The sequence below is a fragment of the Delphinapterus leucas genome, chromosome 12 (assembly GCF_059928025.1).
Source record: "Delphinapterus leucas isolate spDelLeu-1000000601 "Yukka" chromosome 12, BTC_Dleu_Yukka2, whole genome shotgun sequence".
In the NCBI taxonomy this organism is placed as follows: Eukaryota; Metazoa; Chordata; class Mammalia; order Artiodactyla; family Monodontidae; genus Delphinapterus; species Delphinapterus leucas.
In genome coordinates this window covers 11835487-11861550 of record NC_143140.1, presented here as the reverse complement: position 1 = coordinate 11861550, position 26064 = coordinate 11835487, and the positions used below count along the sequence as shown (strand labels likewise).

Below are 26064 nucleotides of genomic sequence, written 5' to 3'. Positions count from 1 at the left end.
TATGGAGTTTCATCAGAAAGCTAAAATTAGAATGACTGTATAATCCAGCAATCCCTTTTCTGGGTGTATACCTAAAGGAAATAAAACCAGTGCATCAAAGAGATTTCCGCACTCCCATGTTCACTGTGCATTATTCACAATAGCCAAGATACGGAAACAGTCTAAGTGTCTGTGGATGGATGAATGGATAAAGAAGATATAGTGTATATATAAAATGGAATATTGTTCAGCCTTAAAAAAGGAGCTCCTGTCATTTGCAACAACATGGATTAAATTGGAAGAAATTATCCTTATTGAAATAAGCCACAGAAAGAAAAAAACTGCATTATCTCCCTTATATGTAGAATATAAAAAAGTCGAATACATAGAAGCAGATAGGAGAAGGGTGGTTGCCAAGGGTGGAGAGATGGAGGAAATGGAGACATGCTGGTCAAAACGTACAAAGTTGCCGTAATGTAGGATGAATAAGCCTATACATCTAATATACAGCAGGATGATTATAGTTAATACTACTGTACTGAATACTGGAAATATGCTAAGAGTAGATTTCAGGTGTTCTCATCACACACAAAAATGGTAACTGTGTGAGGAAAAGACACATTGATTAGCTTGACGGTAGTAATCATTTCACTATGTATATGTACATCAACTCATTAAATTGTACACCTTAACTATATACAATGTTTACTTAAAAACAAACAAACAATCTCAGTTCACTGGGAAGAGCATGGCTCAAGTGGGAAAACTATGGATCCATATTTAAACCTAGGCATGGGTAGTTACTAGCCCTATAATTCCAGGCAAAATATTTTTTGCCTGTTCCAATTTCCTTCCACTTAATGAGTATAATAGTATATAGTTTATGGAGCTATTGTGGACACTAAATAAAAGAGTGTCTGACTCATATTAAGCATTCATTACTCATGAGATTCCTCCATGCTTGCCTTTGTGTAAGTACTCCAATAATTGAAACAGAAATTGCTTTTTCTCCTCATTTGAAGGGAGGAGTTATAGCGAACTGTCCAGTAATCAATTTTACACATCCCAAAGTTATCTTTTAAAAGGTAAATCAGATTGTGCCAATAACCTGCCAAAAGCTTGCAATCTTCTTAAAATGCAGAAAAAACATTTTATTATTGCTAACACAGCTCAACATATCCCTCTAATAATTTCTTCAAAAAGATCATATTTTGCACCCCCTCTGTGGCAGGGAGATATTGGGTGGCCCCCACAGTCTCAACCTCCCCATGATGTATAATCCCCTGTCCTCGAGTGTTGGCAGGGTTGCTAACTTCCTTCTAACCAATAGAATATGACAAAAAAGAGTGATAGAATATCAGTTTTCTGAATAAGTTATGTCAAATAAGTTTCCATCACGATAGCAGACTCACTCTAAAGTCTTTTCATCCTTGGTGGCTTTGAAGAAGCAAGCTGCAACAACTCCTACAGCTTCAAGAATACGAAATCTGCCAACAAGGCGAATGGGCTTGTTAAGAGGAATTTCCCCAATTGAGTCTTCAGGTAAGAACTCAGTCCTAGTCAAGACCATTATTGAAGTCTAACAGAAGACCAGATAAGCATTTCCAGAGCTCCTGATTTATAGAAACTATGAGATATTAGGTGTAATAGGTATTTGTTATGTGACATAGAGAGTTGAAGCAACTTGTTTACTGGTAAACTACCTGTCTTTCTATTCCTTTGACATACCAAACTTGTGTGCTCCTTGTATATTTTAGCCTACCTACACTAAGCCCTACCATTATGAAACCTGCTAAGTCATTCTCTATTCATTGCCTTGTCCTTTATTTATTACTCTGATGCATTAGAAATTAATTTATTTCCAACCAACAGGCTTGCACATGTCATTGACATAATTGACCATTTGGTTGAATATTTTCTAGAAAAATTGTTTAATCATATCCATAAATAACAAATTACTGTGTATAAAGGCAAGATAAAATTGGCATTAATTAACAGGGCATCTAATCATAAAATATGTAACACTCTTAAAGTAAATAATCTTTTAAATATAAAAGATCACTAAATGCTGAGCTACCCAGAGATTTCATAACTCTTTTTCTCTATAAAAATTTTCTTGATGATTGCATTTTTGAGATATAAGTCTGTAAATAGATTTTTCTCAAATATCATGAGGCCTGAACTACATACTACATACCAATATATGAAGCAGCTTATCTTAAAGATCCCTTGTTATGCACTTAAATCTTGAAAGACTTGCTTCATTCACTTTGGAGGTAATTTTTAAACTCTTTTAACTGTGGAAAGAAAAGGGGCACACAAATTAAAAACAGAAAACCCACGCAATCATAACATACTGGTTTTACAAGACTAACCCAAATTTGGGGCTGCAGTGAGAGGGAAGACATTCTCTTAAGATTTAGATAAAAAATTAAAAATGCTTCATAACAGAGAAAATCAAACTGGTCAGGAAGCCAAAATGACCACCATAGGTAACAACTTGTAAGTGTGGAGCTAATGGGGATGAAGTTGAGGTATTTCCCGGACAAAACATGGAGTTTTTTAAACAGTCTATGCCTGGAAATGCATGATGAATATGTAAAGCATTGTGAAAGAAAACCAAAGAATTCAATATTCTGGAGTTAGGTAATAGATATGAGAAACATACACCCTTATTGCATAATATTTCAATAAATATTTGTTAAATATATAGATGATCCTCTACTGAATTGTGAGAGGAGGTCATTGAGAAGATCTGGCCGCCAGTTGCCTGCAAGTAAGACCCAGGTCATCAGAGGTACCTCAAACCCTCACCTGTAATTGGAATGTATGAGCTGCCCACTATTCCCACAGTGGGAGCAGTTTTCCAGAGAGAAACAGTTTGAGAGAGCAATATGATGAGACCACCTGTACTGGATATGTGACTGAACCCTGTTAGGTCCTTTATATGCTAAACTTTTTATTTTAAATTTAAGATGCCCTTCAGCACCGCGCTCGGAGGTGAAAGCTCGTGGCTTGGGTCCCGGCCCTGGTCCTGGTGATTTTCTTTGTAGTTGGAGGTCAGAGGCCAGGCCTCAAGTGGGAATGGCCTCACCACGATGAACGGCCGGCCGGGCCGAGTGCCCTTACAGTTCCTGCCGAATGAGGCCCGGAGCCTGCCGCCGCCCAAGCTAACCGACCCGTGGCTCTTCTACATCGGCTTCTTGTGTTACTGCTCCGGTCTGATTGATAACGCGATCCGGCGGCGGCCGGTGGTGTCGGCCGGTTTGCATCGCCAGCTTCTATATGTTACTTCCTTTATTTTTGTCGGATATTATCTTTTAAAACGTCAAGACTGTATGTGTGCTCTGAGGGACCACGATATGTTTGCATATGTAAAGTCACATCCAGAGGATTTTCCTGAAAAAGATAAGAAAACTTAGGGTAAAATTCTTGAAGAATTCCATCCAGTGCATTGAAGTCTCCAAAATGCTTGCTCCAGTTTCACTGATACCGGTTTTTTCTGAATTTTGTGGAACTGTTTCTGTGACATCTGAAGTTTATGTTAATCTATACATTAACACCTTGTGATTAAAATGGTCATCATAAGCAAAAAAAAAAAAAAATTAAGTTGATTTACAATAGTTTATTAATTTCATGTGTACAACATAGTGATTCAATATCCCTATAGATTATAATCCATATAAAGTTAGTACAAAACAATGGTTGTATTTCCCTGTGCTGTACAATATATCCTAGTAGCTTATTTATTTTATACATAGAACTTTGTATCTCTTAATCCTCTACCCCTATCTTGCCCTTCTCCCCTTCCGCTCCCCATTGGGAACCACTAGTTTGTTCTCTATATCTGAGTCAGTTTTTTTAAACTACTTTGTTTTATTTTTTAGATCCATATATAAGGGATATCATATAGTGTTTGTCTTTCTCTGTCTGACTTTTTTCACTAAGCATAATACCCTCCAAGTCCATTCATGTTGTTGTAAATAGCAAAATTTCATTCTATTTTATGACTAATATTCCAATGTATATATATTTATACCACATTTTCTTTGCCCATTCATCTATTGATGAGTACTAAGGTTGCCTCCATATCTTGTCAATTGTAGATAATGCTGCTAGGAACATTGGGGTACATATAACTTTTTAAATTAATGTTTTTTATTTTCGTTGGATATATGTGCAGGGATGAAATTCTGCATCACATGGTATTGCTATTTTTAGTGCGTTTTTCTTTTCTTTTTATTTATTTATTTATTTATTTATTTATTTATTTATTTATTTATTTATTTATTTATTTTGAGGAACCTCCATACAGTTTTCCACAGTGGCTGCACCAATTTACATTTCCACAAACAGTGTACCAATACTAGTTATTTGTAGACTTTTTGATGATAGGCATTCTGACAGGTGTGTAGTTTTATCTCATTGTATGAGATGTCTGTATGTCTTCTTCAGAAAAATGTCTATTCAGCACTTCTGCCCATTTTTTAATCAGGTTGTTTGCTTTTTGATGACACATTGTATGAGCTGTTTATATTTTTTTATATTAACCCCTTATTGGTCATATCATTTGCAAATATTTTCTCCCATTCAGTAGGTTGTCTTTTTGTTTTGTCAATGATTTCCTTCTCTGTGCAAAACCTTTTAAGTTTAATTAGATCCCATTTGTTTCTTTTGTTCTTATTTCTTTTGCCTTAGGAGACATATCAAAAAAATATTGCTACAATTTATGTCAAAGAGTGCTCTGCTTATGTTTTCCTCTAGACGTTTTATAATATCCAGTCTTACATTTGGGTCTTTAATCTATCTTGAGTTTATTTTTATATATGGTGTTAGAGAATGTTCTAATTTCATTCTTTCACATGTAGTTGTCCAGTTTTCCCAGCACCACTTAATGAAGAGACTGTCTTTTCTCCATTGAATATTCTTGCCTCCTTTATCAAAGATAAGGTGACCATATGTATGTGGGTTTATTTCTGAGCTCTCTATTCTGTTCCATTGATCTATGTATCTGTTTTTGTGCTAGTACCATGCTGTTTTGATTACTGTAGCTTAGTAGTATAGTCTGAAGCCTGGAAAGTTTATACCTCCAATTTTGTTCTTTTTTCACCAGATTGCTTTGGCAATTCAGGTTTTTTGTGGTTTTGTACAAAGTGTTGGGATTATTTGTTCTAGTTCTGAGAAAAATGTCATGGGTATTTTGGTAGGGATTGCACTGAATCTTTAGATTGCTTTGGGTAGTATGGACATTTTAACAATATGAATTTTTCCAATTTATTAACATGGGATAACTTTTATTTCTTTGTATCATTTTCAAACTCCTTCATCAATGTTTTATACTTTTCAGAGTATAGGTCCTTCACCTCTTTGTTTAAGTTTATTCCTAGGCATTTTATTCTTTGTGATGCTTTTTTTGTGTGTGTGTGGTATGCGGGCCTCTCACTGTTGTGGCCTCTCCCATTGTGGAGCACAGGCTCCGGATGCGCAGGCTCAGTGGCCATGGCTCACGGGCCCAGCCACTCCGTGGCATGTGGGATCTTCCCGGCCCAGGGCACGAACCCGTGTCCCCTGCATCAGCAGGCAGACTCTCAACCACTGAGCCACCAGGGAAGCCCTGTGATGCATTTTTAAATGGGAAATTTTTCTTGCTTTTTCTTTCTAATATTTCATTGTTCATGTATGGAAATGCAACAGATTCATATATATTAATTTTGTATGCTGTAAATACTGATTTCACTTATTAGTTCTAACAGTTTTTGGTCAAGACTTTAAGGTTTTCTACATATATTGATAGTATCATGTCATCTGCAGAAAGTAAGAGTTTAATTATTTTCTTCCAATTTGGATACCTTTTATTCTTTTTCGTCTGATTGCTATGGCCAGAATTTCCAATACTATGTTAAGTAGAAGTGGTGAGAGTAGGCATCCTTGTCTTGTTCCTGATTGTAGAGGAAAGGCTTTTTGTTTGTCATCATTGTGTATGATGTTAGTTGTGAGTTTGTCATAAATGGCCTTTATTATTTTGAGGTATGTCCCCTTGATGAGAGTTTTTACCATGAATGGATGTTGAATTTTGTTTATTAACAAGATCATGTGATTTTTATCCTTCCTTTTATATTACATTGGTTAACTTGCAAATATTAAATTGTCCTTTCATTTTTGAAATAAATCCTAGTGCAAATGGTGCTGTTAAATTCAGTTTGCTAATATTTTATTGAGGATTTTTGTATCTGTATTCATCAGAAGTATTGGCCTGTAATTTTCTTTTTTTTTAGTGCCTTTGGTTTTGGTATCAAGGCAATCGGAGCCTCATAGAATAAATTTCAGAGTGTTTTGTCTCTTTCAATTTTTGGGGGTGTTAGTTCAAAAAGGATAGGTATTAGCTCCTCTTTACATGTTTGGTAGAGTTCTCCTTTAAAGCCCATCTAGTCCTGGACTTTTGTTTGAGGGGAGGTTTTTTTTTTTTTTTTAATTACAAATTCAATTTCACTGCTAGTGATAATTCTCTTCAGATTGTCTATTTCTTCCTGATACGATCTTGGCAGGTTGTATGTTCCTAGAAATTTGTCCATTTCTTCTAGGTTTTCCAGTTTGTTATCAAATAATTCTTCACAGTGTTCTTATATGATTTTTTGCATCATTGTGATATTTGTTGTTTCTCTTCTTTCATTTCTTATTTTATTTGGGTGCTCTCTCTTTTCTTCTTGATGAGGCTCCCTAAAGGTTTATTACTTTGTTTATCAGTTTATCAGGTTTATCAATTTTTTTAACCTCTTTATCAGAGTATAATTGCTTTACAATGCTGTGTTAGTTTCTGCTGTATAACAAACAGAACCAGCTATATGTATACATATATCCCCATATCGCGTCCCTCTTGCATCTCCCTCCCACCCTCCCTAACCCATCCCTCTAGGTGGTCACAAAGCACTGAGCTGATCTCCCTGTGCTATGCAGCTGCTTCGCACTTGCTATCTATTTTATATTTGGTAGTGTATATATGTCCATGCCACTCTCTCACTTCTTCCCAGCTTACCCTTACCACTCCCTGGGTCCTCAATTCCATTCTCTATGTCTGTTTCTTTATTTCTGTCCTGCCCCTAGGATTTTCAGAACCATTTTCTTTCTTTTTTTTTTTTTTAGATTCCATATATATCTGCTACAATGTGGTATTTGTTTTTCTCTTTGTGACTTCACTCTGTAGGACAGTCTCTAGGTCCAACCACCACACTACAAATAACTCAATTTCCTTTCTTTTTATGGCCGAGTAATATTCCACTGTACATATGTGCCACATCTTCTTTATCCATTCATCTGTCTATGGACACCTAGGTGGATTCCAGGTCCTGGCTGTTGTAAATCGAGCTGAAATGAACATTGTGGTATATGACTCTTTTTGAATTATTGTTTTCTCAGGGTATATGCCCAGTAGTGGGATTGTCAGGTCATATGGTAGTTCTATTTTTAGTTTCTTAAGGAACCTCCATACTGTTCTCCACAGTGGCTGTATCAATTAACATTCCCACCAACAGTGCAAGAGTGTTCCTTTTTCTCCACACCCTCTCCAGCATTTATTGTTTGTAGACTTTTTGATGATAGCCATTCTGACTGGTGTGAGGTGATACCTCATTGTAGTTTTGACTTGCATTTCTCTAATGATTAGTGATGTTGAACATCCTTTCATGTGTCTGTTGGTAATCTGTATATCTTCTTTGGAGAAATGTCTATTTAGATCTTCTGTCCATTTTTGGATTGGGTTGTTTGTTTTTTTGATATTGAGCTGCATGAGCTGCTTGTAAATTTTGGAGATTAATTGTTTCTCCATTGCTTCATTTGCAAATATTTTCTCACATTCTTAGGGTTGTCTTTTCATCTTGTATATGGTTTCCTTTGCTGTGCAAAAGCTTTTAAGTTTCATTAGGTCACATCTGTTTATTTTTCTCTTTATTTCCATTCCTCTAGGAGGTGGGTCAAAAAGGATCTTGTTGTGATTTATGTCAGTGTTCTGCCTATGTTTTCCTCTAAAAGTTTTATAGTGTCTGGCCTTATATTTAGGTCTTTAATCCATTTTGAGTTTTTGTGTATGGTGTTAGGGAGTGTTCTAATTTCATTCTTTTACATGTAGCTGTTCAGGTTTCCCAACACCACTTATTGAAGAGGCTGTCTTTTCTCCATTGTATATTCTTGCCTCCTTTATCAAAAATATGGTTACCATATGTGCATGGGTTTATCTCTGGGCTTTCTATCTGGTTCCATTGATCTATATTTCTGTTTTTGTGCTAGTACCGTCCTGTCTTGCTTTTCTAGCTTTGTAAGAGAGTCTGAAGTCTGGGAGTCTGATTCTTCCAGCTCCCTTCTTCTTTCTCAAGATTGATTTGGCTATTCGGGGCCATTTGTGTTTCCATACAAATTGTGAATTTTTTTGTTCTAGTTCTGTGAAAAATGGCTTTGGTAGTTTGATAAGGATTGCACTGAATCTGTAGATTGCTTTGTGTAGTATAGTCATTTTCTCAATGTGGATTCTTCCAATCTAAGAACATAGTATATCTCTCCATCTGTATTTTTTTTTTAAATTTTTATTGGAGTATAGTTGATTTACAATCTTGTGTTAGTTTCAGGTGTACTGCAAAGTGATTCAGTTATACATGTAATCATTCTTTTTCAGATTTTTTACATATATAGGTTATTACAGAATATTGAGTAGAGTTCTCTGTGCTATAGAGTAGGTCCTTGTTGGTTACCTATCTTATATATAGTAGCATATGTATGTTAATGTCAAGTTTCTAATTTATCTCTCCCTCCATGTTTCCCCTTTGGTAACCATAAGTTTGCTTTCAAAGTCTGTTTCTGTTTTGTAAATAATTTCATGTGGCATTTTTTAGATTCCACATATAAGTGATATAACATGATATTTGTCTTTCTCTGACTTACTTCACTTAGTATGATAATCTCTAGGTCCATCCACGTTGCTGCAAATGGCATTATTTCATTCTTTCTTATGGCTGAGTAATATTCCATTGTATATATGTACCAAATCTTCTTTATCCATTCATTTGTCAATGGATGTTTATGTTGCTTCCATGTCTTGGCTATTGTAAATAGTGCTTCAATGAACATTGGGGTGCATACAGCTTTTCGAATTATGGTTTGCTCTGGATATATGCCCAGGAGTGGGATTGCTGGGTCATATGGTAGTTCTATTTTTAGTTTTTTTAAGGAACTTCCATGCTGTTCTCCATAATGTTTGTACCAGTTTACATTCCCAGAAAGATATGGAACAATTCATGAATTTGTGCATCATCCTTGTGTAGGGGCCATGCTAATCTTCTCTGTATCATTGCAATTTTATTTTATTTATTTATCTTTTAATAAATTTATTTATTTATTTATTTATTTATTTAGGCTGTGTTGAGTTTTCGTTGCTGCATGCTGATTTTCTCTAGTTGTGGCGAGAGGGGGCTATTCTTCGCTGTGGTGCATGGGTTTCTCATTGTGGTGGCTTCTCTTGTTGCAGACAATGGGCTCTAGGCTTACGGGCTTCAGTAGCTATGGCTCACGGGCTCTAGAGCTCAGGCTCAGTAGTTGTGGCACACAGCTTAGCTGCTCCACATCATGTGGGATCTTCCCGTACAAGGGCTCAAACCCGTATCCCCTGCATTGACAGGCAGATTCTTAACCACTGCACCACCAGGGAAGCTCTCATTCCAATTTTAGTGTATGTGCTGCCGAAGTGACCACTAGCTTGCCTTTTTATTTTTTTTATTACATCTTTATTGGAGTATAATTGCATTACAATGGTGTGTTAGTTTCTGCTTTATAACAAAGTGAATCAGTTATACATATACATATGTACCCATATCTCTTCCCTCTTGTGTCTCCCTCCCTCCCAACCTCCCTATCCCACCCCTCTAGGTGGCCACAAAGCACCAAGCTGATCTCCCTGTGCTATGTGGCTGCTTCCCACTAGCTATTTATTTTACGTTTGGTAGTGTATATATGTCCATGCCACTCTCTCACTTTGTCACATCTTACCCTTTCCTCTCCCATATCCTCAAGTTCATTCTCTAGTAGGTCTGTGTGTTTATTCCTGTCTTATCACTAGGTTCTTCATGACATTTTTTTTTCTTAGAATCCATGTATATGTGTTAGCAAACGGTATTTGTCTTTCTCTTTCTGACTTACTTCACTCTGTATGACAGACTCTAGGTCCACCCAACACCTAAAAATAACTCAATTTCCTTTCTTTTTATGGCTGAGTAATATTCCATTGTATATATGTGCCACATCTTCTTTATCCATTCATCTGATCATGGACACTTAGGTTGCTTCTATCACCTGGCTATTGTAAATAGAGCTGCAATGAACATTGAGGTACATGACTCTTTTTGAATTATGGTTTTCTCAGGGTATATGCCCAGTAGTGGGATTGCAGGGTTATATGGTAGTTCTATTTGTAGTTTTTTAAGGAACCTCCATACTGTTCTCCATAGTGGCTATACCAATTCACATTCCCACCAGCAGTGCAAGAGTGTTCCCTTTTCTCCACACCCTCTCCAGCATTTATTGTTTGTAGATTTTTGGATGATGGCCATTCTGACTGGTATGAGATGATATCTCATTGTAGATTTGATTTGCATTTCTCTAATGATTAATGATGTTGAGCATTCTTTCATGTGTTTGTTGGCAATCTGTATACCTTCTTTGAAGAAATGTCTATTTAAGCCCATTTTTGAATTGGGTTGTTTGTTTTTTTCTTATTGAGCTGCATGAGCTGCTTTTAAATTTTGGAGATTAATCGTTTGTCAGTTGCTTCATTTGCAAATATTTTCTCCCATTCTGAGGGTTATCTTTTGGTTTTGTTTATGGTTTCCTTTGCTTTGCAAAACCTTTTAAGTTTCATTAGGTCCCATTTGTTTATTTTTGTTTTTATTTCCATTTCTCTAGGAGGTGGGTCAAAAAAGATCTTGCTGTAATTTATGTCAGAGTGTTTGCCTATGTTTTCCTCTAAGAGTTTGATAGTTTCTGGCCTTACATTTAAATCTTTAATCCATTTTGAGCTTATTTTTGTGTATGGTTTTAGGGAGTGTTCTAATCTCATACTTTTACATGTACCTGTCCAGTTTTCCAAGCACCACTTATTGAAGAGGCTGTCCTATTTTCACTGTACATCCCTGCCTCCTTTATCAAAGAAAAGGTGACCACATGTGCGTGGGTTTATCTCTGGGCTTTCTATCCTGTTCCATTGATCTATATTTCTGTTTTTGTGCCAGTACCATACTGTCTTGATTACTGTAGCTTTGTAGTATAGTCTGAAGCCAAGGAGCCTGATTCCTCCAGCTCCGTTTTTTGTTCTCAAGATTGCTTTTTCTATTCGTGGTCTTTTGTGTTTCCATACAAATTGTGAAATTTTTTGTTCTAGTTCTGTGAAAAATGCCAGTGGTAGTTTGATAGGGATTGCATTGAATCTGTAGCTTGCTTTGGGTAGTATAGTCATTTTCACAATGTTGATTCTTCCAATCCAAGAGCATGGTATATCTCTCCATCTGTTTCTATCATCTTTAATTTCTTTCATCAGTGTCCTATAGTTTTCTGCATACAGGTCTTTGTCTCCTTAGTTAGGTTTCTTCCTAGGTTTTTTTTTTTTTCTTTTTGTTGCAATGGTAAATTGGAATGTTTCCTTAATTTCTGTTTCAGATTTTTTGTCATTAGTGTTAAGGAATGCAAGAGATTTTTGTGCATTAATTTTGTATCCTGCTACTTTACCAAATTCATTGAGTAGCTCTAGCAGTTTTATGGTAGAGTCTTTAGAATTCCCTGTGTATAATATCATGTCATCTGCAAACAGTGACAGCTTTACTTTTTCTTTTCTGATTTGAATTCCTTTTATTTCTTTTTCTTCTCTGATTGCTGTGGCTAAAACTTCCAAAACTATGTTGAATAATAGTGCTGAGAGTGGGCAACCTTGTCCTATTCCTGATCTTAGGGGAAATGTTTCACATTTTCACCATTGAGAATGATGTTGGCTGTGGGTATGTCATTATGGTCTTTATTATATTGATGTAAGTTCACTCTATGCCTACTTTCTGGATGGTTTTTTACCATAAATAGGTGTTTAATTTTGTCAAAAGATTTTTCTATATCTATTGAGATGATCATATTTTTTTTCTCCTTCTATTAGTTAATATGGTTTATCACACTGATTGATTTGCATATATTGAAGAATATTTGCATTCCTAGGATTAACCCCACTTGATCATGGTGTATGATCCTTTTAATGTGCTGTTGGATTCTGTTTGCTAGTATTTTGTTGAGGATTTTTTGCATCTGTGCTCATCAGTGATATTGGCCTAGAGTTTTCTTTTTTGTGACATCTTTGTCTGATTTTGGTATCAGGATGATTGTGGCCTCGTAGAATGCATTTGGGAATGTTCCTCCCTCTGCTATATTTTGGAAGAGTTTGAGAAGGATAACTCTTCTCTAAATGTTTGATAGAATTCACCTCTGAAGCCATCTAGTCCTGGGTTTTTGTTTATTAGATTTTTAATCACAGTCTCCATTTCAGTACTTGTGATTGATCTCTTTATATTTTCTATTTCTTCCTGGATCAGTCTCGGAAGGTTGTGCTTTTCTAAGAATTTGTCCATTTTTTCCAGGTTGTCTAGTTTATTGACATATAATTGCTTGTAATAATCTATCATCATCCTTTGTATTTCTGCAGTGTCAGTTGTTTCTTCTTTTTCATCTCTAACTCTATTCATTTGAGTCTTCCTTTCTTTTGTGATGAGTCTGGCTAATGGTTTATCAATTTTGTTTATTTTCTTAAAGAACCAGCTTTTAGTTTTATTGATCTTTGTTTTTGTTTTCTTCATTTCTTTATCATTTATTTCTGATCTGACCTTTATGATTTCTTTCCTTCTTCTAATTTTGGGTTTTTTTTTTGTTCTTCTTTCTCTAATTTCTTTAGGTGTAAGATTAGGTTGTTTATTTGAGATTTTTCTTTTTTCTTGAGGTAGGATTGTATTGCTATATACTCCCCTCTTAGAACTACTTTTGCTGCATCTCATAGGTTTTGGGTCCTCGTGTTTTCTTTGTCATTTGTTTCTAGGTTTTTAAAAAATTTCTTGTTTGATTACTACAGTTATCTCTTGGTTATTTAGTAGCATATTATTTAGACTCCACGTGCTTGTATACTTTACATTATTTTCCTGTAATTGATATCTAGTTTCATAACTTTGTGTTCAGAAAAGATACTTGATATGATTTCAATTTTGTTAAATTTACCAAGGCTTGATTTGTTACCCAAGATATGGTGTTTCCTGGTGAATGTTCCGTGAGCACTTGAGAAGAAAGTGTATTCTGTTCATTTTAGATGGAATGTCCTATAAATATCTATTATGTCCTTCTTGTTAAATGTGTCATTTAAAGCTTGTGTGTCCTTATTTATTTCCATTTTGGATGATCTGTCCATTGCTTAAAGTGGGGTGTTAAAGTCCTCTACTATGATTGTGTTACTGTCAATTTCCCCTTTTATGGCTGTCAGCATTTGCCTTATGTATTGTGATGCTCCTATGTTCAGTGTATAAATATTTACAGTTGTTTTATCTTCTTCTGCAATTGATCACTTGATAATTATGTAGTGTCCTCTTTGTCTCTTGTAATAGTCTTTTTGTTCAATTCTAGTTTGTGTCATATGAGAATTGCTACTCCAGCTTTCTTTTGATTTCCATTTGCAGGGAATATCTTTTTACATTTCTTCACTTTCAGTCTGTATGTTTCTCTAGGTCTGAAATGGGTCTCTTGTAGAGAGCATATATAAGGGTCTTATTTTTTATCCATTCAGCCAGTCTACGTCTTTTAGATGGAGCATTTAATCCATTTACATTTAAAGTTGTTATTGGTATGTATTTTCCTATTACCATTTCTTAATTGTTTTGGATTTGTTATTGTAGGTCTTTTCCTTCTCTTTTGTTTCCTGCCTAGAGAAATTCCTTTAGCATTTGTTGTAAAGCTGGTTTTGTGGTGCTGAATTCTCTTAGCTTTTGCTTGTCTGTAAAGCTTTGGATTTGGTGTTGAATTTGAATGAGATCCTTGTGGGTAGAGTAATCTTGGTTGTGGGTTTTTCCTTTTAATCACTTTAAATATATCCTGCCTCTCCTTTATGGCTGTTGTGTTTCTGCTGAATGATCAGCTGTTAACCTTATGGGGATTCCCTTGTATGTTATTTGTTGCTTTTCCCTTGCTCTTTTTAATATATTTTCTTTGTATTTGATTTTTGATAGTTTGATTAATATGTGTCCTGGTGCATTTCTCTTAGGATTTTTCCTGTATGGGACTCTCTGCACTTCCTGGAATTGATTGACTATTTCCTTTCCCATATTAGGGAAGTTTTCAACTATAATCTCTTCAAATATTTTCTCAGTTCCTTTCTATCTCTCTTCTCCTTCTGGGACCCCTATAATGCTAACGTTGTTGTGTTTCATGTTGACCCAGAGGTCTCTTAAGCTGTCTTCATTTCTTTTCATTCTTTTTTCTTTACTCTGTTCTGTAGCAATGAATTCCCCCATTCTGTCTTCCAGGTCACTTATCCGTTCTTCTGCCTCAGTTATTCTGTTATTGATTTTTTCTACTGTATTTTTCATTTCAGTTATTTTATTATTCATCTCTGTTTGTTTGTTCTTTAATTCTTCTAGATCTTTGTTAAACATTTTTTGTATTTTCTCCATTTTATTTCCAAGATTTTGGATCATCTTTACTAACATTACTCTGAATTATTTTTCATGTAGACTGCCTATTTCCTTTTCATTTTTTTTGTTCTGGTGGGTTTTTACCTTGCTCCTTCATCTGCTGCATAATTCTCTGTCTTCTCATTTTGCTTAACTTACTGTATTTGGGGTCTCCTTTTCAAAGACTGCAGGTTCATAGTTCTTGTTGTTTTTGGTGTCTGCCTCCAGTGGATGATGTTGTTTCAGTGGCTTTTGTAGACTTCCTGGTGGAGGGGACTAGTGCTTGTGTTCTGGTGGGTGGAGCTGGATCTTGTCTTTCTGTTGGGTAGGGCCATGTCTGGTGATGTGTTTTTGTTTGTTTGTGAACTTAGTATGATATTAGTCCATTTCTCTGCTAATGGGTGGGGCAGTGTTCCTGTGTTGCTGGTTATTTGTCATGTGGTGTCCAGTGCTGGAGCTTGCTGGCCGTTGGGTGGAGCTAAGTCTTAGCCTTGAGATGGAGATTTCTGGGAGAGCTCTCATTGAATGATATTACATGGGGCCAGGAGGTCTCTGGTGGTCCAGTGTCCTGAACTTGGTTCTCCCACCTCAGAGGCTCAGGCCTGACACCAGGCCGGGGCAACGTGGCTCAGAAGAAAATGGAGACAAATGAAAGAAAAAAAGTAATAATAAATTTTAAAATTAAAAAAAAAAAAAACACAAAAAAGAAGAGAGCAACCAACCAAACAAATCCACTAATGATAACAAGCTCTTAAAAGTATACTCAGATAAACATAAAAATCAGAAACAAATCAGTCACAGACAGCAAATCCCAAGTCTACATTTTCTCCCAAGTCCACAGCCTCAATTGTGGGATGATTTGTTGTCTATTCAGGTATTCCACAGATGCCGGGTACATCGAGTTGATTGTGGGGATTTAATCCGCTGCTCCTGAGGCTGCTGGGAGAGATTTCCCTTTCTCTTTTTTGTTTGCACAGCTCCTGGGTTTCAGCTTTGGTTTTTACCCCACCTCTGCCTATAGGTCTCCCTCAGGCATCTGTTCCTGCTCAGACAGAAGAGGGTTATAACAGCAGCTTATTAAGGGGCTCTGGCTCACTCAGGCCAGAGGGAGGGAGGTGTGTGGTCATTACAATTAGAATGCGGGGTGAACCTGTGTCAGCAGAGGCTAGCGTGACATTGCAACAGCTTGAGGCACTCTGTGTGTCCTCCTGGGGAAGTTGTCCTTGGATCATGGGACCCTGGACGTGGTGAGTTGCACAGGCTTCTGGAGGAATGTGGAATAGTGACTTGTGCTTGCACACAGGCTTCTAGGTGGCTGCAGCAGCAGCAACATTAGCGTTTCATGCCTGTCTCTGGTGTCCACGCTGGTAGCTGGGGCTCACACCCGTCTCTGAATTTCGTTTAGGTTGTGGTCTGAATCTCCTCTCCTCGAGCACCTCAAAACAATGGTCTCTTGCCTCTTAGGCCATTCCAGACATTTTACCCACTAGCTGTAGTGCATTAGCCCCCTCAGGCTGTGTTCACACAGCCAACTGCAGTCCTCTCCCTTGTCTCTGACTTCTGAAGCCTAAGCCTAGCTTCCAGCCACCACCTGCCCCAGTGGGTGAGCAGACAAACCTCTCGAGCTGATGAGTGCTGGTCGGCACTGATCCTCTGTGGGGAATATCTGTTTTGCCCTCTGCACCCCTGTTGCTGTGCTCTGCTCCATGGCCCTGAAGCTTCAACCCACACCCCCCAACCACCCTCCTGTCTCCATCAGTGAAGGAGCTTCCTAGTGTGTGGAAACTTTTCCTCCTTCACAGCTCCTTCCCAAAATTGCAGGTCCCATCCCTACTGTTTTGTCTCTGTTTTTCCTTTTTTCTTTTGCCCTACCCAGGTACATGGGGAGTTTGTTTCCTTTTGAGAGGTCTGAGGTCTCCACCAGCATTCAGTAGGTGATCTGTAGGAGTTGTTCCACATGTAGATGTATTTTTGATGTGTTTGTGGGGGGGAAGGTGATTTCCATGTCTTACTCCTCTGCCATCTTGAAGGTCTTCTCGGTTTATCACTTTTTTGTTTTCAAAAAACAGCTCTTGTTTTCATTAATCTTTTCTATTGTTTGTGGTTTTTTTTTTTGTCTCTATTTTATTTCTTCTCTGATCTTTATTTTTTCCTTCCTTTGCTGACTTTGGGCTTTTTTTTGTTTTGTTTTGTTTTTGTTTTTTTCTACTTCCTTTAGATGGCAGGGTATGTTGTTTATTTGAGGTTTTTCCTGTTTCTTGATGTAGGCCTGTATTGCTCTAAACTTTCATGTTAGAAATACTTTTGCTACCTCCCATAGATTTTGGAAAGGTGTGTTTCCATTTTCATTTGTCTTGAGGTGTTTTCTGATTTGGTCTCTGATTTTCATTGACCCATTGTTTTTTTAGTAACATGATGTTTAGTCTCAATGTGTTCGTTCTTTACCCATTTTTATTTCTGTAATTGTTTTCTGGTTTTGTACAATGATGGTTGGAAAAATGCTTGATATAATTTCTATATTTTTAAATGAGTTGAGACTTGTTTTGTGGCTTAGCATATGACCTATCCTGGAAAATATTCTATGTGCACTTGAAAAAATGTGTATTCTGTCATTTTTAGATGGAATGTTCTTTGGATTTCTACTAAGTCCAACTAGTCTATTGTGCCATTTAAGACCACTGTTGCCTTTGATCTGTCCATTGATGTAAGTGGGGTGTTAAAGTCTCCTACTGTTATTGTAATATTTTAATTTTTCTCTTTATGTCTATTAATGTTTGCCTTATATATTTAGGTGCTCCTGTATTAGGTGCATATATATATTAATGAGTGTACTATCCTCTTCTTGAGTCGATTTCTTTATCATTGTATAATGCCCTTTTTTGTCTTTTGTTATAGACTTTGTTTTAAAGTCTGTTTTTTCTTATATGAGTATTGCTATCTCTGCTTCATTGTTATTTCCATTTGCAGGAAATATCATTTTCCACCCCCTCATTTTCAGTCTGTGTGTTTCTTTAGCTCTGAAGTGAGTCTACTGTAAGAAACATACAGTTGGGTCATTTTTTTTTTTTTTTTATCCAATCAGCAACTCTGTGTCTTTTGATTGGAGCATTTAGCCCATTGACATTTAAAGTAATTATTGATAAGTATGTACTTATTGTCATTTTATTACTTGTTTTTCATTTGTATTTGTTGTTCTACTCTGTTCATTTCTTCTTTTGGTTTATTCCCTTATGGCTTGATGGTTTTCTCCAGTGGTATGCTTGTGTTCCTTTCTTTCTAGTTTTTGTGTATCTATTGTATGTTTCAATTTGTGGTTACCAGGTGGTTGATATATGCTAAACTATAATGACATCTACTTGTTTTGATTTAAACTGGTAGTCATTTAAGTTCAATCACATTCTAAAAGCTCTACGTTTTTTACTCCCATCCTCCATATTTTGTGTTTTTGATGTAATTTTACTTCTTCATGTTTATTGTTTTACTGCTTATTTATTTATAGTTGTTTTTGTAATTTTTCTCTTTTGATCTTTGTACTAGCTTATGTAAGTGGTTGATCCTCAGCCTTTACTATATATTTGCCTTTACTAATGGGATTTTTCCTTTCCCCAAAATCCTTACTTCTTTCTATTCCACTTAGAGAAGTCCCTTTAACATCTCCATCAGGGTTGGTTTAGTATTTATGATGTCTTCTAGTTTTTGCTTCTCTCAGAATTTTTTTAACCTCTCCTTCGATTTTAAATGATAATCTTGGGTAGAGTATTCTACAGTTTTTTTCTCTTTCAGCACTTTTAATATATCACATCATGCCTTTCTGGCCTGCAATGTCTGCAGAAAAATCAGTTGATAGCCTTTGGGAGTTTCCTTTTAAATAACTTTGTTTTTCCTTTTGCTGCCTTTGTAATTTTCTCTTCATCTTTTACTTTTTACATTTGAATTATGGTTCTCTTGGTGTGGGCCTGTTTTGGTTCATCTTGTTTGGGATTCTCTTGCTTCCTATACCTGGCTATATATTTTCCTCTTCAGGTTTGGGAAGTTTTCAGTCATGATTTCATTAAATATATTTTCATCCCCATTCTCTCTCTCCTCTCCTTCTGGGTCCCCTATTACATGAATGTTGGTACCCTTGATGTTATCCCAAAAATCCTTTAAACTGTCCTCAGGGTTTTTTTTTTTTTTTTTTTAAATTTTGTTTTTCTTTATGTTGTTTTGATTTGGTGTTTTTGTTTTTGCGGTACACGGGCCTCTCACAGTTGTGGCCTCCCATTGTGGAGCACAGGCTCCGGACGCGCAGGATCAGCAGCCATGGCTCACGGGCCCAGCCACTCCATGGCATGTGGGATCTTCCCGGACCGGGGCACGAACCCGTGTTCCCTGCATCGGCAGGCAGACTCTCAACCACTGCACCACCAGGGAAGACCTGATTTGGTGTTTTATATTACTCTATCTTCTAGATCACTTATGCTTTCTTCTGTTTCACCTAGTCTGCTGTTCTTTCCTTCTACTGTGTTTTTCATTGTATTCTTCAATTTTGACTCATTCTTTTATGTATTTTATATTTTCTTGTTAAAATTCTCACTGCATTCATCTATCCTTTTCCCTAATTCAATGATCATTCTTATTAATAATGCTTTGAATTCTTAATCTGGCAAATTTGTTTCTGCTTCATTATTTGTTTTTTCAGGGTTTCTCTTGCTTTCTCAAATGAGGCTACATCTCTGTCTTCTATTTTGCCTAACTTTCTCTGTCTCTATGAAATTAGGTGAAACAATTACCTACTGTGGTCCTGAACAGGCATCAATATCTGAGAGCTTCCCTATATAGTCTGCACATGTCCTGTGGCTTTGGTGGGAGAGCTGGATTTGACATGAGTACCAGTCAGGTCTTTCCCCTGGGTGTGCTGGCAACTGTCACCTAGGTAGGATGTGAGGCTAAGATGGAGCTTCAGAGCCAGGTATAAAGTGAGGCTTCTCCTTGGCTCAGTGTCTTTCACCTCCCTTTTGGGGATGGGGTTGGGTCCCAAGTTCCTGGAGCAGGAACCCTGAGTTTCAGGTCTGAGCTGGCTTTGCTCCCCTTATATGTGTGCTCTCCTCCCTCCCAACACTGGCTCCTTGGCTTCAGAGGCAAGCAGTGCTGGACCAAGAGGGGCCAGTGTGTGCCCTGGGCATGTGACAGGGCTTGGGCTGTTGTGGTCTGGCTTCAGACAGAAGTCAGGGTTACTTCTAATGTGGTGCCTGTGTAAGTGCCAGTAATGCCTGCACCTGCATTACTCAGATACTCCTCTCAGTCTGAACCTCCTCTTTTCTCAAGGTTGAGTTCTTTCCTACGTCCTAGTGGCCCTTTCTCCAGTGTGGACCTGTGATGTGAAGTAAGTGGGTCTGGAGTGTTCACTCAGCTGAGGTAGGGTCACATTGCCAGGAAAGCCATGGGAAACTGGGCAACCACCTGTACAGTTTCAATCACCCTCTCTGCCCTACACTGGGAGCAAGTCAACACACATATGCTCCTCCAAAGTGGAGACCAGTCTTCCCATAGCCCTCCTGTTAGTCCCAGCTGCCTTCCAACCAGTGAAGGTGGCTCATGTTCCCTGGGTTGGACCCCAGGACTGCGGTCCCTAATATGTGGCTTGAACTGCTCACTCCTCAGAGAGGGTCTCTGTCCATGTAATGTCCCTCCTCTTCTGTGTCCCTCATCTGGGCACAGATCCTAACCTGATCACTTCTCTTCTCTTCCTATCAGATTACATGTGGATCTTTCTTGCAGCCTTGGTTGTACCAGGGTCTTTCTGCCAGTTTCCAGTTCATTTTGAGTGAGAAGTGTTTCACATGAAATATATTTTTGATGTGTTCATGGGGGGAGTTGAGTTTCATCTCCTATTTAATCAACAGTATTCTATGGGCAAGTGCAGAGATTTACTTGATCTCCTATTTAATCAACTTGATCTCCTATTTAATCAACAGTAAACAGCTTGATCTCCTATTTAATCAACAGTATTCTATGGGCAAGTGCAGAGATTTACTTGTCTTGTGGCACCCAAGACAAATCTTGTACGTTCCCTTGCTTACTGAACCTGCCACCTACCAATCTGCAGTGGTCTGCTCTTTTGTTGGTCTCTGTGTATGAAGGCCAGTTTTAGATTTCATCTGGAAAACTCCGGAGGTTGCAAACCAACATGACCTAATCCCATTAATCTGCTAAAATTTTAAACTTTCCAAGCCACATATAAATTTAAGTATTGACAAGCTATTTAATAAAGGTTTAATGAATTTATTAGTAATTTAATTTCCCCATGTAGTCTTGCAAGAGATAAAAATCACAACATTGGGGAGTTGGCATAAACATCCCAATTCTTTAGATATGAGCATCACCATAATATAATAATGTACTTGATGGTGTATTAAATTCCTGTACTTTTGGTAAATGTGAATCAGTCCTCAAGTCTAATCCTCTTTGATCCATCATCATGAATGGGATTGTGGACCTAAAAATATGGGGAACAGATTCTGCATTTCATTTTTCAAAGATATATCATCCCAGGCCTCTCTGTCTGTAGCTCCAAGCGGGAGCACTTGGAGCTTTCTCTACAGGCTACAGCATACACGTATACATATAGCAATACATGTGCACACGTATGTGCACAAAACATGTATGTATATCTGCATGTATATTTCTGTATATGTATACACACACGATATGAAGAAAAGAATAATATCAGTAAAAAGCTGAGCAGAAATGCTTGTGATTTGCTCATATGAGTAATTTATAATCTAGCTAATTTAACTATCTACCAGTCTATTTAAACCAGCACAATGGTTAAGAGAAATCAACTCTTGTTTAGAAATGAGACAAGCATGGAGCTAAACTGAATTTCTTAAAGATAAAGTTATTTTTAGTCAATGTAAACTTACATTTTACCTTTGCTCAGATTGAACGAACATGTATCCAATGCATTAAAAATGTGCATACAAATATTTTCAATTCTGTTCTTTAAAATAGCTTCCATACCTACTAGGCCCTCAATGCAAGATATTCCTTTTGATAGCATGTTTGCTGTAACCCCATCACTTTAAAACATATGATCTTGGTAGAGAAAATAAAATTTGGGGATTAACAAATGACAGTATGCCATACAATATTGTAAAAGATAGGTATACATTTGTTGCAATGTGTTTGATACAAATATTAAGAGGATTTTCTATAAATATTAAATATATATTTGCTATACAGTATATGCTGAGAGCATGAATTTGATTTCTGCTCTATTTCCATTGATTTTTACTGTGAGAAAGTTAATTTGTCTAAATAACCTCGATCCCTTTATCTTTAAAATACAGAAATTAATCTAATCTACAAGAAATGCTAGACATTAATATTGTTAGTCCAGTGTCAGCCTATTGGCAACATGTAGTTAACATTTCTTTTGTGTTAAATCATAAGCCTTTAAATAAAACACATTATACAAAATTAAAATAAAAATTTTATATTGCCTAATTTCTAATGCCATATGTTAATTTGCTTATCTTTAAGAAAATAAGTCCCTGGGACCAGGCCTGCATACTACAAATTTAATTCTGTGTCAGTGTTACACAATGTTGTCAGTGTTACAGCCACATTTTTCTTTTGAAGAGAAAAATCATTTTCCCAGTGGAAGTAAGGCTTTCCCTTTCCTGCCAAACTCTATTCTTTGCCACCGTTATTCCTCTAACATCTAAAGGTAAGTTTGTAGACTATGTGAATTATTATGTGCTTCTCTTCTCTGAGTTACAACATATGCTTGCCCACGGAGGCTTGCAAACCTTGGTTAACATTAATGACACAATTTGGAGCATAAGCATCTCAGAGAACAAACTTTGCCTTCATGGGCTGTGCTATATCTCCTCACTAAACATGGGCAATCTTCCTCTTGCATTCAATTACAGATGCCTAAATAATTTTATTTTTCCCTTGGCAATCTAAGGTTTTTTAAGCACTGAAGAAGGAAAATAGAACTCATCTTTTCTTTCCAAATAACATTCCTTTCTCACACTCAGTGTTGTCAACCAGCTGTTAAGTGTGTAAGTGAATCACTGGTCAGGGAGAATGCTACATACACTTTTGAAAATGATGAAAGATTTAAAACTCATGATCTGAAATAAAACTCGGATCCTTAAGCGTTTATTGGAGGCCTATCTGTAAGAACTCCCAGAAAGCAATATACTGTTGGTTAAGTACTCTTCGAGCAGGCTTATTCCAGGGTCCAGGCTACTCCTGGCTTTTATACATTATTAACTCTTCAGGGAACCAGAAATCTATTTAAAGTAGTAAAGATGACATTAATAAGGCAGAATCCAGGGCTATGTTAAGTATGCAATCGTCTCAGTGAATTCACAAGTTTTCCAATATCAACTTCACTCTCACAAAATCTGTCCAGTTATTTTTTCTCATCATGTTTGCCTTCTCCATCACATTCCTCTTGAAAGTTGTCCACAGCCCTCTCCACTCACCTCATACATCCAGATTTACTCTCACTAACAGATGAAGGACTTTTCTCAAATTCTTTATCTTCTAATATTCTACTTCTCTGGAGGATTAGGGAAGGAGAGTAAGAAATTAACATTTGTTGAGAGCTTTCACTAATCATAGAACTCAAAACAACCATGGATGTTAGCATCATCCTACCATATGATGGGTGGGAGTATTTGGCCCAGAGAAATCAAGTGGCCTGCTGAAGATCACGCTCATCAAGGATATGATGGATTCTAAGTCAAGTCTGAAGCCAATGTTCATTCTGCTTTCCACAAAACACACCTCATTCTTGCCAAGGCTAGCATTTTTCTGCCTGTGTACTCAATCCAATTTTGCCTTATCCAGGGTCCAGTTCCTCCAGTTTCTACTTTTCCTAACTACATTCTAAAACCCCTTTCTCAACTGACTATTTTAAAGGTAAACTTGTTCTTGCCTTGCAGAGTGGAAAACACAACAAATGAAAACTATAACCTACTATATACTTTCAGTGCAATTCAATCTCTTTCTTCTTTCACTGCCTAGCTGTTTGAAAGAGTAATTTATACCTGTGGCTTTCACTGTCTCAGAAACCACTTTCTTTCTCATCCTTTGCTGTCTGGCTACCACTTCCACCCCTTCTATGAAATGTTCTTCACCAGGTCATCAATTGTCCCACATTTGTGCATTTAAATGCTTCCCTGCGATTTCTTGAAGCATTCTTGTTTTCTGGCTTCTACTATGACATAATTTGTTTCTCCTTATGAAAGTAATAACTACAATAAATTTTGTGCTAGGATCTCTATATCTTTATTACACTTAATCCTAATGACAATCTTTCTGGCTAGAAATTACTCGTTATTCCAGATCAAGAAAACAAGGCTCATCTAGCTGAAGTCAGTTCCCCAAATTGACACACTTATGGGAAACATCTGAATGTGATCCCAAAACTGCTTACTACAGTATCTTCTTTACTGACTTTGTTTATTTTTAATATTTCACACACTGTAGCATTTCCTGTGATTTCATGACAGTTTCTTCTCTTTCTTCATTAGGTTCTGTTCTCTGAAAACATCTTCTATGATGTCAACCACCTTCACCAGATAGACACACTTAAATCTGAGCTCCATTGCTTTATCTCCCCCTACTCCATTTTCTCCTTCTGTCCACATATCCCACCCAAAGAAAGTCACTTTCTTATTACTGCCACATGTGCCCAACACCCCCAGCTAATTAGTCTTGAAAAATAATGCACTGTGATACCCCACACCACAGATGTCCTGTTGTAATTCTGCTCATGACTATTTCTCTTAACCAATGTCTCCTTTCCATTGGTAAAGCTATAAAGCAAATCAAGCCCTCATTGTGTTTGCCTAGGCTACATCAATAGCTCATTACATGATCATTATGAGTCTTGTACCGATTGTCACATAAATCTTCCTAACATGTATCTTGCTTCATAACATTTTCTTGCTCGTGAACCTCCATGAGATTTCTGCTTAACTCTTAAGTCTGGCAAATAATTTCTGCCTTTATGGAGATCAAAATTCTCTAATACAGTCAAACGTCCCATAGGTAATCGGCACTCAAGTCAAATGGAATTAAGGAAACTAGAATTATTTATATACCTTTGTTTGTGCTTTTAGAAGATAAAATCAATTCCTTTCATACATCATTTTATATGTAAATCTTAGTTATTGATAATTTTAAATTATAAAAAAATTTAAAGGAAGAACTATGATGTCATGTCTGTGCATGTATATATATATATATATATATATATATATATATATATATGTGCGTGTGTGTGTATGTGTTACACCACAATGTGTAGTAATTGTTTTAAAAACTCTAGCCATCTTCTATTTTCAAAATTTGTTATTTTTCAGAATTACACATTTTCTAAAGAATTTTAAAATTTGGAAGATTAGTGAGTAGAAAATCTCTCTTTCTAAACACACATATCATATATATGATGCACATACATATATATTTACAGTATATATGTATATATATGCATACATATATATGTATATATGTAATATGTATGTATATTAATATATAATATCATTAGTTAATCATGCATTTAAATATGGGAGTATTATTTAAACTGAGATAAATTTATCTATATCTCATTGACTTATTTATTTGGGTGTTTTTCCCATACATTTAAAAAAAATGTTTATATATTTATTTCCTTATTAGTCATCCATTTTATACACATCAGTGTATACATGTCAATCCCAATCTCCCAATTCATCACACCACAATCCCCAGCCCCCACTGCTTTCCCCCATTGGTGTCTATACGTTTGTTCTGTACATCTGTGTCTCTATTTCTGCTCTGCAAACCTCTTCATCTGTACCACTTTCTAGGTTCCACATATATGCATTACTATACAACACTTGTTTTTCTCTTTCTGACTTTCTTCACCCTGTATGGTAGTCTCCAGATGCATCCACGTCTCTACAAATAACTCAATTTAGTTCCTTTTTATGGCTGAATAATATTCCATTGTATATATGTGCCACATCTTCTTTATCCATTCATCTGTCAATGGGCGTTTTAGATTGCTTCCATTGCCTGGCTATTGTAAACAGTGCTGCAATGAACATTGGGATGCATGTGTCTTTTTGAATTATGGATTTCTCTGTGTATATGCCCAGTAGTGAGATTGCTGAGTTATATGTCAATTCTATTTTTAGTTCTTTAAGGAACCCCCATACTGTTCTCCATAGTGCCTGCATCAATTTACATTCCCACCAACAGTGCAAGAGGATTCCCTTTTCTCCACACCCTCTCCAGCATTTGTTGTTTGTAGATTTTATGATGATGCCCATTCTAACTGGTATAAGGTGATACCTCATTGTAGTTTTGATTTGCATTT

The 26064-nt window shown here is 36.7% G+C and overlaps 1 non-coding gene and 1 pseudogene across 1 annotated transcript; one reads left to right on the top strand and one right to left on the bottom strand.

The window, feature by feature from the left end:
- The first annotated feature begins 2335 nt into the window (after positions 1-2335).
- On the top strand, positions 2336-3584 carry LOC111183311 (NADH dehydrogenase [ubiquinone] 1 subunit C2 pseudogene; annotated as a pseudogene).
- Positions 3585-9242: 5658 nt separating this feature from the next.
- Positions 9243-9348, bottom strand: LOC115801821 (U6 spliceosomal RNA). Its single transcript, XR_004022179.1, has one exon. It is a non-coding gene; the product is annotated as a U6 spliceosomal RNA (small nuclear RNA).
- Positions 9349-26064: the final 16716 nt, after the last annotated feature.